The sequence below is a fragment of the Saccopteryx leptura genome, chromosome 2, assembly GCF_036850995.1.
Source record: "Saccopteryx leptura isolate mSacLep1 chromosome 2, mSacLep1_pri_phased_curated, whole genome shotgun sequence".
In the NCBI taxonomy this organism is placed as follows: domain Eukaryota; kingdom Metazoa; phylum Chordata; class Mammalia; order Chiroptera; family Emballonuridae; genus Saccopteryx; species Saccopteryx leptura.
In genome coordinates, this window is record NC_089504.1 from 356,911,303 (window position 1) to 356,927,093 (window position 15,791).

A 15,791-nucleotide genomic window follows, 5' to 3' on the forward strand; every position below is an offset into this window, starting at 1 on the left:
ACCAGCAGCAACCCTTCTACCCTCATCCCCAACCAGGGGGGCTCAGAGCTGTTTACTCTGTGTGCTCCCTAAAATAACACTGTAATTTGGAAAAAGTTTTTGATTTAGAAAACACTTGCATAAACCATTATTAAGGGTAAATATTATTGCCTCCATTTTACATATTTATAAACCAAAACATTAATTAAATTTCTCATAGTCTTATAACTAAGAAGCATAGAGCCAGGGATGTAAGTCCAGGATTCCTGAAACTATATGTATGCTAAGGTGGAAAAAAAATAAGTAAATATATTGTAGATAGCTAAAGCCATATTTTCACTGTCTGAGAAGGAAATTACTAATAAGGAAAGAGGTAAATGCAAGAATGAACCATGTGGATCATAGTTGGAGAAAGGAATAAAAGCGCATGGGTATTTAAATATACAGGGTGGGGCAAAAGTAGGTTTACAGTTGTTCATATGGAAAATAATACAATAATTAATAAATAATAATACAAGAATAAACTATGTTTCACGTACTCACAACTGTAAACCTACATTTACCTCCCTCTCTATGTAAAATATGGGGTCAGAAATGACTTAGTTATGCATGTATGTATGCATGAGTTGGTATCCACACATACAGTTCCTAGCTCTATCCACTGAGACAGTCTAGAAGCAGTCACTCCCCAAAAGAAATGAGCACTCACAGTGCCCAGATCTTGGTTTCTAAATACCATTCTCCATTATGAAGTAATCAAGTCTCATTGGAGAGTTGATCTACTCCCTGAAAGACGCATAATGGAATCTATTAGGCATTTCTAGGCTAGGGAGCTCCCAGCTGAGGGGAATCCTGAGATGGGTACAGGTATGAGATGTTAACAGTCAACGTGCTCAGCAGCTGGTTAAGAGGACATGGGCAGGGCACCAAGAGAGTGAGCATCCCTACCTTTTCCCAGCCCCTTCCAGCCTGGGTGCAACAGGTGGGACAACATGGGTATTACCAAGCTGACATTATCGGAGTCGGTTAGAGAACAAAATAAGTCAGCAGTACTCAGAAGCTCCGCCTCTGAAGCAGTTCATTTGTATATTAAAGCCTGGTTTCAATTACCTTTTCCCAAGAAACATACTCAGCTTCTGATAATTAATTGCTTTTGTCTTGGGAAGCTCCCTTTTCCCTACAGTGTGTCCCAACAGGTTAGCCCAGGTCTCCAGTGACATGTCAAGACTTGGAGCAACAGTGTCCTAAATAGTTAGACTCAGATGACTTTGACTTCTATCGCCTCTCCCCCTCCAAGAAGACATTTCAACTTTTAGAAATACAGGGACTTTAAAGTTCACCTTCCAGGCTCTTCCCTTTCTTGGTATTCACCTAGAAATTCAAAGGAATTTACCTCTTCAATAAATTCTAATAAGTGGCAGAATTTTCTACCAACTGTAGGATTCTTCAAGTTTAATCTTGTTCAAGTCTACTGAATGTTCCCAAATCAGCAATGACTTTTTGAAAAGTCTATATTCATCTGCGCAATAATTTTGAATCAAGTTTTTGGCTATTGTCTCAAAAGAATCATTTGATTATAGATATCAGGGTTGAAATTAGGTGGTAATCCACATTATTTTCTGTAAGGATTCTCAGCAATCCTGTCTTAGCCCCTAAGGGTTGATAGTTATGAGTTTGTTCTACAACTTATTAATTAATTCACTTCATTCATTCATTTAAAGAATAGCTACTGCTGGTCTTCTCTGTAGCAGGGGAGGGGCACCATGGTAAGTCTTGGGGTTATTGTTCCCGTCTTCCGGAAGAAGTAGTTGAGGATCCCAGACCCAGCGACTGTCTGTGTACAGCCTCTGAACAGGTCTGTCAGGACCCAGAGAGAACTGAGCCTGCCCTGAGCTCACTCTCCCAGACTCCTGCTGCCCAAGTGGGAAGGACACCTCCCAGGGTGGGGTTCGGGGTGGGCGGTGGAGTAGCCCAGGGAACACAGTACAGGCTCCGTGTGGTCCACCACCCTTAGGGTGTTCATTTTAACCTGATGTGAAGTAAATTAAAATTTTTTTGTGTAAAAGCAAACACAGATAAGTTATGGAGTAAGACACAAAAGGATGACTTATTTATTTATTTATTTATTTATTTAAGATGTGAGATCTTGAACTCTGAGTTGGTAATAATGCAACAATTATTTGTGACAAATGTCCCATAGTGATGATGTAAGATGATAGTAACCATAGTGGAAACTGGGTGTGGGTATACAGAAACCCAACACTATTTTTCCAATAATTCTGTAAATCTAAGACTATTCTGAAATAAAATCTTTATTTAAAAAAAAAAGTGAGCTATCAAAGAAATTGTAGTTTCCTTCAGGGGCACCTGGTCAGAGGTACCAGTGCGCCTGGAGAGGTATGGCAGAGGCAGCGATTAAAAAGCACTGCCCTCTCCCTGTTGTTTGCAGAAAGACAGTCTACAACAGCTTGAAAAGCCTCTATTAAAAGAAGAACAAAGAAGCAGGATAGCAGGACAGGATTCTAGTACCACAAAGTAGACCTCACCCCATTCCAGCCTCCACCACAATCTTCCAGACATGTTATTCTTGCACACCCCCAAATCATCTGGGTAGAACCCCAGGAAGAACTAGTGAGAACCCAGCCATTTGCAGTAAGTCCCAGAGAGCACCCACCCTGGCACCCAGTGGGCACCACCCATCAGTGTTGGCATAGTCAGCAGGGGAGTGGGTGCCTCCTCAGGGATGTCCATTCAGGACTCCTGTCTTCATCCATCCCAGAGACCGAAGGATACAACTTCACCAGACTGGGGCACGTGGGTCCTGTTGCTTCTGAAAGGTGTTGAAGTTCCACCTTAAGATTCAAAAGGGGCCCTGGCCGGTTGGCTCAGCGGTAGATCGTTGGCCTGGCGTGCAGGAGTCCCGAGTTTGATTCCCGGCCAGGGCACACAGGAGAAGCGCCCATCTGCTTCTCCACCCCTCCCCCTCTCCTTCCTCTCTGTCTCTCTCTTCCCCTCCCACAGCCAAGGCTCCATTGGAGCAAAGTTGGCCCGGGTGCTGAGGATGGCTCCATGGCCTCTGCCCCAGGCGCTAGAGTGGCTCTGGATGCAACAGAGCAATGCCCCAGATGGGCAGAGCATCGCCCCCTGGTGGGCATGCTCGGTGGATCCCAGTCGGGCGCATACGGGAGTCTGTCTGACTGCCTCCCTGTTTCCAGCTTCGGAAAAATGAAAAAAAAAAAAAAAAAAAAGATTCAAAAGAGGGCTCAAGTTGCTGTTTCTCCCAACTGTAAAAGAGCTGAGACTCAGACGTTCCTCATACTCTCTTGACTGTCTCTGTTTCTGTGCAGTGTGGGGTGTGCAGCGGGGCTCGGAGTTGGGGAAAATGGAAGAGATAAGAGAATAAACCAGAAACCATACCCTCTAGCTACACTTTAAACACAGTATTTTCCTAGCGTGCGGAGGACCCGGGTTCGATTCCCGGCCAGGGCACATAGGAGAAGCGCCCATTTGCTTCTCCACCCCTCCGCCGCGCTTTCCTCTCTGTCTCTCTCTTCCCCTCCCGCAGCCAAGGCTCCATTGGAGCAAAAGATGGCCCGGGCGCTGGGCATGGCTCTGTGGCCTCTGCCTCAGGCGCTAGAGTGGTTCTGGTCGCAATATGGCGACGCCCAGGATGGGCAGAGCATCGCCCCCTGGGGGGCAGAGCACCGCCCCTGGTGGGCGTGCCGGGTGGATCCCGGTCGGGCGCATGCGGGAGTCTGTCTGACTGTCTATCCCCGTTTCCAGCTTCAGAAAAATGAAAAAAATAAAATAAATAAATAAAAAAAATAAACACAGTATTTTAATCAGGTTAGGCAATGGTTTCCAGAAACAGCTTTAGAACTGACTGTCAAGAACTTGGATTTGAATGACTACTTTAAGGCAAGATAATATTTACACCAATGTCATTATCTTTACCATCGAAACAAAGATGATCAGTTGCCCAATGCAATTTAGAGCTCTTGAAGCGTTTATGACCTATTTTGGGCAACAGGAAGGATGTGTGAAGAGGAATAAACAGGAATAAACAGGAAAAGGAGAGGAAAAGAGAACCAGTATACAATTCTCTCTGGGCTTGGGAGACATAAAGGCTTTGGAGAAGCTGCTGCTCAAGCCAAACACTAGACTGGGACAAGAAGAGAGAGAACCAGGCCGGCGTGGAGCATGGCGGAGGGCAGGGGCGGAAGCAGTGCTGGGGGAAATGGAGCAGGCTAGTTCGGCTGGAACGAAGAGCTTGGGTAAGGGAGTGGTGTGTGACGGAAGGCATAGGAGGGAAGGCAGGATAAAACCTGGCTAACACTGAGACTTCGTGGGGAGCTCAGCAGTGAAAACTTCATTGTGGGAGAGGGGTGGAGACCAGTGGTGGCAGGGTGACCGGCGGGAAGAATGTGTCATTGGAGCAAAACTGAGATGATTTAGGGCAGAACAACAATGCAAGGAAGGCAAGGAAGTGACTGATGTACAAGACATATGAAGGACAGATTGATAGGAATTGGTGATTGAGACGTGAGATGGGAGGAAGAAAGAAGAAGAGAAAAAAGGTGAGCAAAAGCACCCAGGATGACTCCCTGGTTTCCAACCAGAGTAACAGAGTGAAGGATCACATCCCAGCAGAACTTTTCTTTGCCTCCTTCAATAAGATTCTTCTCAGAATGAAAGAAATCCTCATCTCAGCTGGTCCTAAACGTGAATAACAGAGGGTTCTGATTCCCTTTTTGTGGAGAGAGAATCCGAGGATACGTGACTTGTATAAGATTGTACGATGGGGCGGAAGGAGACTTGGTACTAAGACCTACTAGATCTGATGATTCACAACATAATCCCCAACAGCAGAGCCTAAGGGTGCCCCACAATTAGTTAGTGGGCCCACTTATCTTCACAGATGAGAAAGCTGAGGTCTGCAAATGAAGTTGGCTCCCTCAAGGTCACACGGCCAGTGAGCAGCAAGCTCAGCCTAGAGCCTGGCTTTATGAAGCCCAACGTGGCGCTCCTTGCATGTCCACGTATCACCTGGTGTTTTATCTGTGTGGTGCATGTGCACACACGTGTGCTTGCTTGAGCAACAGGGACCATTTATTTTATTGGGATGATATTTTCTCTGTGGATTTATCACAAAACGTACTTCATCAGACTCCTCACATAATAACAATAATAATGCAAGGTTGGCTTTAGTTTGAAATCCTCGGTTTATTTGTGACATGACAGTTAGCGTATCTCTCGTCCCGACCCTGATCACCTCTGAATTTCTTTGGGGTCAGATTATCTTGGCTGAGCTCTGAGATCTGTCACTTTCCCAGCCCTATCCCTACATTGCCCTGACGAGACAGTGCACAGATCTGACACCTTTTTCATTTAAAGCAAATTTGTAAAATGCCATCATTTGTAAAGCTAATTGAGAAGAAAAAGGATTGAATGAAAAAGTAAAAATAGGAAGCACATAATAGTAGGTGCTCAGTGAATATCCAGGAGGGAGGTAAAAGAAAAGAAGAAGAGACAGAACACGATGGGAAACAGAAGAATGGTCTTGACTGAAAAAAAGATGTTTGATTAATGAAGGGAAGGGAGGGGCAACAGTGTGCCCACTCCACCAGGGGCTTCCTGGGGCTGCCCTGAACAAGACCTGCAGTCCCCAACACTCTGTGGCTAATTGAAAAAACTCATTGATGCTGGGAATGTTGCTCAGATCCTTGATGTTATGCTAATCTCAGAAGCCATCAAACATCTGAGGACTCCTCCCTCTAAAAAGTATGTACTTAGAGAAGACAGCAGAGCCGTTTCCTGTCTGTTGAGGGAGATACACAAACTGTCCCAGACACTTTGCTCTTCCACAAATTAATTCTCAGTCTGAAGGGGGCTGCCTGGCAATGTTCGCATCCTTCCCTAAGGGCCTGTGTTACCCTGAGACACCATTCAGAGAAACACTGTCCTCTCCAACACCCCTCCGAAGCCCTGATGGTGTATGCCAGAGTGCCTGGGTTCCTCCCGTCTCTGTGATAGAACAGAGGGATGAGTCCCAGAGAGGTAGACATTGGCATGTGGAGCCATGGTGGAGACAAGAAGTCTATTTGTTTGGTGTTCTGGGAAACCAGCAAGAGGAAATGCATTATAGCCAGGAAAAAAAATAACCTGTCAAGCTGTGAATTACAGCCAGGTCAGTGGGAGCTGGGGTCTCGGACAGCTGAGGAAGGAACTGGCTAGGCTTCCAACGACTATGACACTTGTAATGGTAGGGATGGCTGGCAGGCCCTGGCCCAGTGTGAGAGCTATGATCACCTCATATAAACAGAATGAACACTTTGTCACTGGCCATGAATGTCCCATTGATCAGTCAAAAGTTTCATGTGTAGCATGCAGAATTCTCCTTCCAGAAGGGGACAAAAGAGAATCAACCATGTCCAAGGTCAGTTTCATTTATAAAATGTGAATTCCTGGAAAGTGTGTGTGTGTGTGTGTGTGTGTGTGTGTGTGTGTGTGTGTTGCCATGAGTCAAGGATGGATTCTATGTTCATTGGGTACTTCCTGCTGCTGCTGCTGCTATTACTAAAATTTCTTGAAATCTCTGTGCTGATATGTAAGGAGCTATTGGCTTTTATAGCCGTTTACTGAACTTTCTGTCTTCCAGTATCAATTTTCCATTTCTTAATGGGGAGACATCTAACTGTCCTAAACATATTTAACTAGATTAAGCTAGGTCCGGGAAACACATGTCATCACATGTCAGCAAAGCTCTGCAAATATAAACTAACCATAGGACAATGGCATGTCCATGGTGACTGTCTCCAGAGATGTTTTATGCCAAGAAACAAAGGAAGGACCATACTGATCTGAAGGCCGACACATCCTTGCCCAACACAAAAAGTTTAAACCTGAAACATATCGTATCTTGTCATCACATGATTAGAACCCAGAGACCAAAGACCTGCATTTTGCTTTTACCCCAACCCCAGTATCTCACTGTATTGCACACAGGAAAGCAGTATTAGCCCACCAGGTCTTCCATAAGGAAGTTCCATCTTGAAATCAGTTAGAACCAACTAGGTAAAGACATAGCTTCATTAGCCTGGAAGACTGAGCCTTAAGAAGCACGTTCCAGAATTTAGACAATGGTCAAAGAAAAGCAATGCTTGGCTGAGAAGTGGAACTGTCTTTCTAAGAAGACAAGAAGAGACTGAAGTCCCTCACTCACCTGCCTGGCCACCTGCCTTCCTCTGGAATGCCCAGCTCGTTTGCCTGGACCCATCACGAGAGAAGCGGCTTTTAACTACGTTCCATCAGCTAAAGAAAAGGATATCATTTTTCAGGAAGTAAACCCAGGGGTTTGGTTTTTGGCTGATGCATTTCTGACAGTCCCCCAGAAATTTTCAACCCAAAGTATAATTTCACAAAGAGGCTTACGTTTTAAATTGTCTGTCAGTAAAATACACTTTCATGAAATTTTACTTGCTTGGACCCTTCTTGTTTCCTTCCTGCATGGATCTAATGAACTTGAAATTTCCAAGTCATTGAGGTAGGGATGGCATACATTATGCTTGTGCTTTAAATCAATAAGCTCCCAGATATTGGTGTTTCTTAATGGGCCACCCTATGGAAGGCGTGAAATCATAGAATCCTAAAAATCGTCTAAGCCAGGGGTCAGGAACCTATGGCTCGCGAGCCAGATGTGGCTCTTTTGATCACTGCATCTGGCTCACAGACAAATCTTTAATAAAAAAAATAATAACATTAAAAATATAAAACATTCTCATGTATTACAATCCATTCATTTCCTACCGCTCATGTTCATGATAGTGGGTGGCTGGAGCTAATCACAGCTGTCCTCTGGGACAACACCAAATTTTTATTGGATAATGCATAACATACATGGGTTTTTGTGAGGTCAGGAAGTAAACTTCCCTCCTTTTAATCAAGTAGTCAGCTAGCTAATTGCAGAAACCCTTTGATGAAGATAATGGCTAAAAGAAAAAAAGATGAGGAGTATCGTATTTTTCAGCAGGAATGGACAGAGGAATTGGCCTTTGTGGAGAGAGCAGGTTCTGCAGTGTGTCTAATATGCAATGATAAAATTGCATTGATGAAACAGTCAAATATAAAGCGGCACTTCGACACATGCCATACTACATTTGCATCGAAATATCCAGCGGGGGACAGCTGGTAGAAAGCATGTCAAGAGCTACTGTGCAGAGTGCAAGCTAGTCAGCAGCAACTCCGTGTTTGGACCCAACAAGGTGAATGGAATTTGGCTAGCTTTTCTGGTGCTTTAGCAATTGTGAGAAACGGAAAGCCATTCACAGATGGGGAGTATGCCAAAACATTCATGCTTGATGTTGGCAATGAACTTTTTGAAGACTTTTTGGATAAAGACAAGATAATCAAATGAATAAAAGACATGCCTCTGTCAGCAAGAACTGTTCACGATCATACCATCATGACGGCAAATCAAATTGAGGCAACACAAGTGAAGGACATAAATGCAGCACCATTCTTTTCTCTCACTTTGGATAAGTCAACAGACGTAGCCATTTATCCCAGTTCAGCGTGATTGCAAGGTATGCTGTCGGTGACATACAGTGTGAGGAAAGTCTTGCTGTTTTGCCTATGAAAGAGACAACAAGAGGGAAGGATTTATTCAAGTCTTTCACTGAGTTCGCTAAAGAAACAAATCTACTGATGGATAAACGTATTTCGGTGTGTACCGATGGTGCTCCGTGCATGGTGGGGAAAAACAGAAGATTCGTAGCACTTCTTTGTGAACATGAAAAGAGACCTATCCTAAGTTTTCACTGCATCCTACATCAGGAGACACTTTGTGCTCAGATGTGTGGTGAGCAGCTTGGTGAGGTGATGTCGCTGGTCATTCGGGTGGTCAACTTTACTGTTGCCCGAGCTTTAAATGATCGCCAGTTTAAAACACTGCTGGATGAAGTTGGGAATAATTATCCCGGTCTGCTTCTGCACAGCAATGTGTGTTGGTTGTCAAGAGGGAAGGTGCTCAGCCGTTTTGCGGCTTGTTTGAGCAAAATCCGGACTTTTATTTATTTATTTATTTACAGAGTCAGAGGGAGGGATAGATAGGGACAGGCAGACAGGAACGGAGAGAGATGAGAAGCATCAATCATCAGTTTTTGGTTGCGACACCTTAGTTGTTTATTGATTGCCCTTTCATATGTGCCTTGACCGTGGGGCTAAAGAAGACCAAGTAACCCCTGTATGAGCCAGCAACCTTGGGTCCAACCTGGTGAGCTTTGCTCAAACCAGACAAGCCCGCGCCCAAGCTGGTAACCTTGGGGTCTCGAACCTGGGTCGTCTGCATCTCAGTCTGATGCTCTATCCACTGCGCCACTGCCTGGTCAGGCCGGACTTTTCTTAAAATGAAAAATGTCAAGCATCCTGAGTTAGCTAACACTGAGTGGCTCCTGAAGTTCTACTATCTCATGGACATGACTGAACATCTGAACCTGCTCAATGTGAAAATTCAAGGCATTGGAAATACAGTCTTATCCCTTCAACAAGCAGTGTTTGCATTTGAAAACAAGCTGGAACTCTTCATTGCCGACATTGAAACAGGTCGTTTACTACACTTTGAAAAACTGGGGGAGTTTAGAGATGCATGCACAGCAAGTGACCCTGCTCAACATCTTGGTCTCCAGCAGCTAGCGGGCTTCACATCTAAACTCCTGCAGTCATTCAAAGTGTGCTTGGAAAAATTCGTGAGCACACTCATCTTTTTAAGTTCATCACCCATCCAAACGACTGTGCAGTAGACAGCGCCAACTTGAGTTACATCCCCAGTGTCTCCGTCAGAGATTTTGAGCTACAAGCTGCTGACCTGAAGGCCTCAGACATGTGGGTGAATAAGTTCAAGTCACTGAATGAAGATCTGGAAAGACCTGCACAACAGCAAGCAGAGTTGGCGAGCAAACACAAGTGGGGAGAAATGAAAAAACTTCAACCCGCAGACCAGCTGATTGTCAAAGCTTGGAATGCGCTTCCTGTCACATACCACAATCTGCACTGTGTGTGTATTGTTGTGCTGACAATGATTGGCTTTACATATGCACGTGAACAGTCTTTCTCACATTTAAAGAACGTTAAGGCCAACCTACGATTACGTTTAATGGGTGGAAGTCTCAATGCCTGCATGAAGCTTAACCTTACCATGTATCAACCAGACTACAAAGCCATCAGCAAAACCATGCAGCACCAGAAGTCGCATTAATGGTAAGAAGTACTTTATTCATCATTGGTTAGCAACAGCATAACATTATTAAAAAGAATTCAGAGACTTATTGTACTTTAAAAGTGTTGGTCTTACATAAAATGCACACATTTACTTGTATTTAGTGTTAAACATATTGTATGGCTCTCACGGAATTACATTTTAAAATATGTGGTGTTCATGGCTCTCTCAGCCAAAAAGGTTCCCGACCCCTGATCTAAACCAACTATCGATTTTGCAACTAGAGCATATGAGGCAGCAGAGGCACCGTGACTTGCGAAGAGACATAAATGACAGAGGCAGAGACGAGATCCACTGCCTGACATCAAGTCCAAATGTCTTCTCACTTCTCTTGTGTCCAAAAAGTGGCATTATTTTGAAATTTGGACCAAAAAAGGAAAAATGTCAACATTTAAATATCACTTTAAGCCCTGGCCTGTTGACTCAGCGGTAGAGCATCAGCCTGGCATGTGGAAGTCCCGGGTTCGATTCCCAGCCAGGGCACACAGGAGAGGCACCCATCTGCTTCTCCACCCCTCCCCCTCTCCTTTCTCTCTATCTCTCTCTTCCCCTCCCACAGCCAAGGCTCCATTGGAACAAAGTTGCCCCGCGCTGAGGATGGCTCCATGGCCTCCGCCTCAGGCACTAGAATGGCTCCAGTTGCAATGGAGCAATGCCCCAGATTGTCAGAGTATCACCCCCTAGTGGGCTTGCTGGTGGATTCCAGTCAGGCACATGCCGGCGTCTGCCTGCCTGCCTGCCCCCCCACACTTCTCACTTTGGAAAAATGCAATAAAAATAAAAAATCACTTTAAATCCAAAAGATGACTCTATTTATTGGCTTCCACAATGGATTGGGTGAAAGGTGAGGAAGAGACCACACAGTGGAGAGTAAATGAATGGGGAAAGAGAGCCATTTATTTGTTTCTAATTTTAAGAGTAATTCAGATCCTGTGAGGGGCGTACGAGGGACTGCCTGCCCAGAGTTTGGAGTTTTGCCTTCTATGACTGCATCAGGACCACGTACATAACCTGGGAAACGGGAAGAAGAGGACCCGCTTCACCCAGAGTCAGCGATATTGCATCAACCCTTCTGCAGTGTCCTCACGCATCTGCCTGGAGTCAAGGGGTGTTCCCTGCCGAGCCTGAGCCAGTCCTCCAAGTCACATCAGTCCCTCAAAAGCTTTCCTTCTGGCCTTTCCCAGAAAGAAATTCTTGGGAGAAGTTATCCAAGACCAGTTCCTCTAAGCAGAGCGACTCCCCTGGCTGCTGCAGGAGACGAAGGCATTTGGCAAGTAAGAATCATTAACTTTCGGCCCTGATCAGTTGGCTCAGTGGTAGAGCATCAGCCTGGCATGCAGGAGTCCCGGGTTCGATTCCCGGCCAGGGCACACAGGAGAAGCGCCCATCTGCTTCTCCACCCCTCCCCCACGCTTTCCTCTCTGTCTCTCTCTTCCCTTCCCGCAGCCTAGGCTCCATTGGAGCAAAGTTGGCCTGGGCGCTGGGTATGGCTCTATGGCCTCTGACTCAGGTGCTAGAATGGCTCTGGTCGCAACAGAATGACGCCCCCGATGGGCAGAGCATCGCCCCCTCTGGTTGCAATAGAGCGATGCCGTGGATGGGCAGAGCATCGCCCCTGGTGGGCATGCTGGGTGGATCCCGGTCGGGCACATGCGGGAGTCTGTCTGACTGCCTCCCCGTTTCCAACTTCAGAAAAATACAAAAAAAAAAAAAAAAAAAAAAAAAAAAAAAGAATCATTAACTTCATCTTTCCTGGTTTCTGCAAAGGTTGGTGAAGTTTCCTACAAGCTCCTCAGAAAGCTTATGACTGGATTTGGACTTGCCGGGCATTTTCTGGCGCCAGATTTGACAGCCACGATGGCAGGTTATTCCTGCTTGGTGTTAGGGAGACTGTGATTAAATCCATTGTAGGGCTAAGGGGCTTTTCTGAGTCTGAAACTAACTCACAGAATCATAAAGTCCTAGGGCTTCAAGGGGTTCACAAACCTCTCACCCACGTGTTCTGGGCACACAGAAAGTTGGGAGGGAGATAGCGACAGAATGATCCTGTGTGTTCCTGAGACTGTTCACCTGAGACTGGTGTGATGTCCTATGAACATATCAGTGTTTTAAAGGGTTTCCTAAGCCCGGGCTATAAGGTCTTCATCCTGTTTCCAGTGTCTCATGTCCGCCACCTACAGCAGAGCCGAACAGCTAGTTAGCCCTGAATGTCTAGTCCCAGGTGTCTCCAGTGCCCTCTGGACAGTTAGCTCTCAATCAAGTGTATGAATTGAAGCAATATTAGATGGGTTTCATTTTAGGGAGAATGATGTGGTTTAATCATGTTTTGTTTTTGTTTGTTTGTTTGTTTGTTTTTGTATTTTTCTGAAGCTAGAAATGGGGAGAGACAGTCAGACAGACTCCCACATGCGCCTGACCGGGATCCATCTGGCACGCCCACCAGGGGGTGACGCTCTGCCCACCAGGGGGCGATGCTCTGCCCCTCCGGGGCATCGCTCTGTTGTGACCAGAGCCACTCTGGCGCCTGGGGCAGAGGCCAAGGAGCCATCCCCAGCGCCTGGGCCATCTTTGCTCCAATGGAGCCTCGGCTGTGGGAGGGGAAGAGAGAGACAGAGAGGAAGGAGAGGGGGAGGGGTGGAGAAGCAGATGGGCGCTTCTCCTGTGTGCCCTGGCCGGGAATCAAACCTGGGACTTCTGCACGCCAGGCCGACGCTCTACCACTGAGCTAACCGGCCAGGGCTAATCATGTTGTTTTATATGTGCTTGGACGTCCCAAACCCCGTGGCTGAGATAGAGGATTGTTTCTGCTGTAGACGGCTTGATGAGAGCTATCTCCACTCCGTTCTCCTTGATCCTGGAGCTGCTCAAAAGATGAGATAGCGCATTCTTTGGGGTTTTGGGGTGTTTGTTGGTTTTTCTACTGGCTCATCCACCTCCCTCAACGAAGACCTCGCCATTCATGAAGAAGAACCCCGCTTATTCTCTTTCCTTCCCAGCCTTTCTGCAGTCTCCTGGGTGATTTCTCAGCGAGTCTGACAGCCGGATGCTGGAAGGCCTAGGTTCTCAGAGTGCGGTCTGTGGACCAGGAGCGTTGGCAATGTGCAGGAGCTTGTTGGAAGTACAAACTCTCAGGCTCCTTATCTGACCTCCTGACTCTGAATCTGCAGGTGATCAGTGGGCACATCAATGTATGAGAAGCCTGCTAAGGAAGGGTCACACTCTCCCCCACTGCGCTATCCAGATGCTGAACTTTTCTGCTCTAGCAGTTGCATTTATTTAGCTTGTACCCAGCACCCATTCAGTACTGACGCTAGGCTTGGGTGCTGGAAAAACAAAAACAAATACGACCTATCTCTTGAGGAGCTCGTGTTCTGATAGGGGAAACTGATGTGAAAACAGTAATATGAGATCTGAGTTAAAGTACTGTGGGAAGACAAAAAAAGAAAAAGGGAAAGAAATGACCTAAATTGGCCTGGAGAAATCTGGTACACTTCACAGAGAAGGTGGCATTTGGCTTGAGTTTGGAAGAATGAATGAGTTTGCCAGGCACTGCACAGGGAAGAGTGGGAATAGAGGCAGGGGACTCAGGACCAGCCTGGCACTTGAGGGGCAGAGTTTGTGGCTCTGCCTCTAGACAGTGCCTCACGCCCCAGGGAAATCACCAGGCCTTGCCACCAGTTAAAGGGCTTGGGAAATGGTTCTGCACTGAGCGTGGTGATGGGAATGGAGGTGAACACCCAAACATCACAGAAGCCTCCTGCTGGACTCATAGTCCGAAGCCCCATGTCTTCTGCCCTCCGCCCTGCTTGCAGCTAGTGTCCCCGCTCCAGGGACACTTACAGCCCTCCGCCCTGTCTCTGGCTGCAGACAGTGTGTCTGGGGCCTTTTCATTCACCTTGTCCCAGTGGCACGACCTGTACTTGCCTGGCTCTGCTTTCTGTCCTACATCTTTGCTTTGTACCCACCAGGAAACTTGACTAACAGGTGGAAAATAATTTAGTTTTGGCCTTGAGGTAATCTCTCCCTCCCCCCACAACTGCCCAGTGAGAGGACTGGGAAGGCTGTTCCAAGGACAGGAGAGGAAAACGAGAATCTAAGGTTATTTTTCCTGTTCAGTTTTCTCAATGTCCACGTCTTTGGCTATATTTTTCTCTTCAGTCTATCTCGGATGATGCTTTTTTCCTTTTCCATAGATTAACCTCTTATTTTTTTGGTTTTTATTATGAATTACATTAATCATTGAAAGAATAGTATAATGAATACTTGTGTACCCACCAGCCTTCTTTAAAAAAATCAATGCTATGACAGTTGCCGGGGGTTAGGAAGAGGGGAAGTGGGGAGCTAGTGTTTAGTGGGTATAGAATTTCAGTCTTGCAAGATGAAACAGTTCTAGAGACCTGTTGTAAAGCAATGTGAATATACTTGTCACCACTGACCTGTGTGGTTGAAAGTGGTTATGATAGAAAATTTTATGCTATGTGTTTTTACCACAATTAAATGTGTGTGTGTGTGTGTGTGTGTGTGTGTGTGATTGATACCTTTTACTCCAAAACCATCATCTTCGTTTGCCTGAAAAGGCAGGTTTCTGCTGGCTCGATGGTCTCCTCAAGTCACAAAGAGGAGGACTCTGGTTCTAGTCAGGTCTGTATAGGTGTAAGGACAGGAACCCACGGAGGGGTCAAGCTCTTTGAGAACTCCTCTTTGGGGAAAAAAAAGTGCTAAGGAGAATCTTGGCCAGAGAGGTATTTATTTATACCTTGCCTTTTTTTTTTTTCTTTCTAGAATTAGCTTATACAAAGTACATTCAATAAGATAAAAATCATTAGGGGGATTATAAAACAGCAGAGAAAAAGGTTGGGGGAATGCGAGAGAGGCCGAAATGACCTGGGCCAGAGGTACGGTTCTCCTCTTCTGGTCTGGCCTAAGCCAGGACATCTTATCCGGTGTCCGGAAGGTTGCCTGTGTGCTCTCTCGGGCGAAGCTCTGCAACTAGGATTTCTCATCAGGAGCCTTGAGTAGATATGGAGGAGGCAACCAATCTGAGAATGATCTCCTTGGTGGGTTTCTGGTGTCCACCAGTGAACCCACACCAAGGGGAGGACTTGTGCCCTCTTGTGAAGGCTGAAGGCCTGCCCAGAGCATAGCCTGAACACGTGGGCATTCCTTCTGCAAACGGACACCTCTATGCTGGAGCTAGAATCTCCTCAGAAGCTATTTGGGGTCTATTCCTCAAACCTAACAAATACGCTAAGCCTCTAAGCCAGGGGTCCCCAAACTTTTTACACAGGGGGCCAGTTCACTGTCCCTCAGACCATTGGAGGGCCCGACTATAAAAAAAAACTATGAACAAATCTCTATGCACACTGCACATATCTTATTTTAAAGTAAAAAAAGAAAACGGGAACAAATACAATATTTAAAATAAAGAACAAGTAAATTTAAATCAACAAACTGACCAGTATTTCAATGGGAACTATGCTCCTCTCACTAACCACCAATGAAAGAAGTGCTCCTTCTGGGAGTGAGGCAGGGGCTGGAT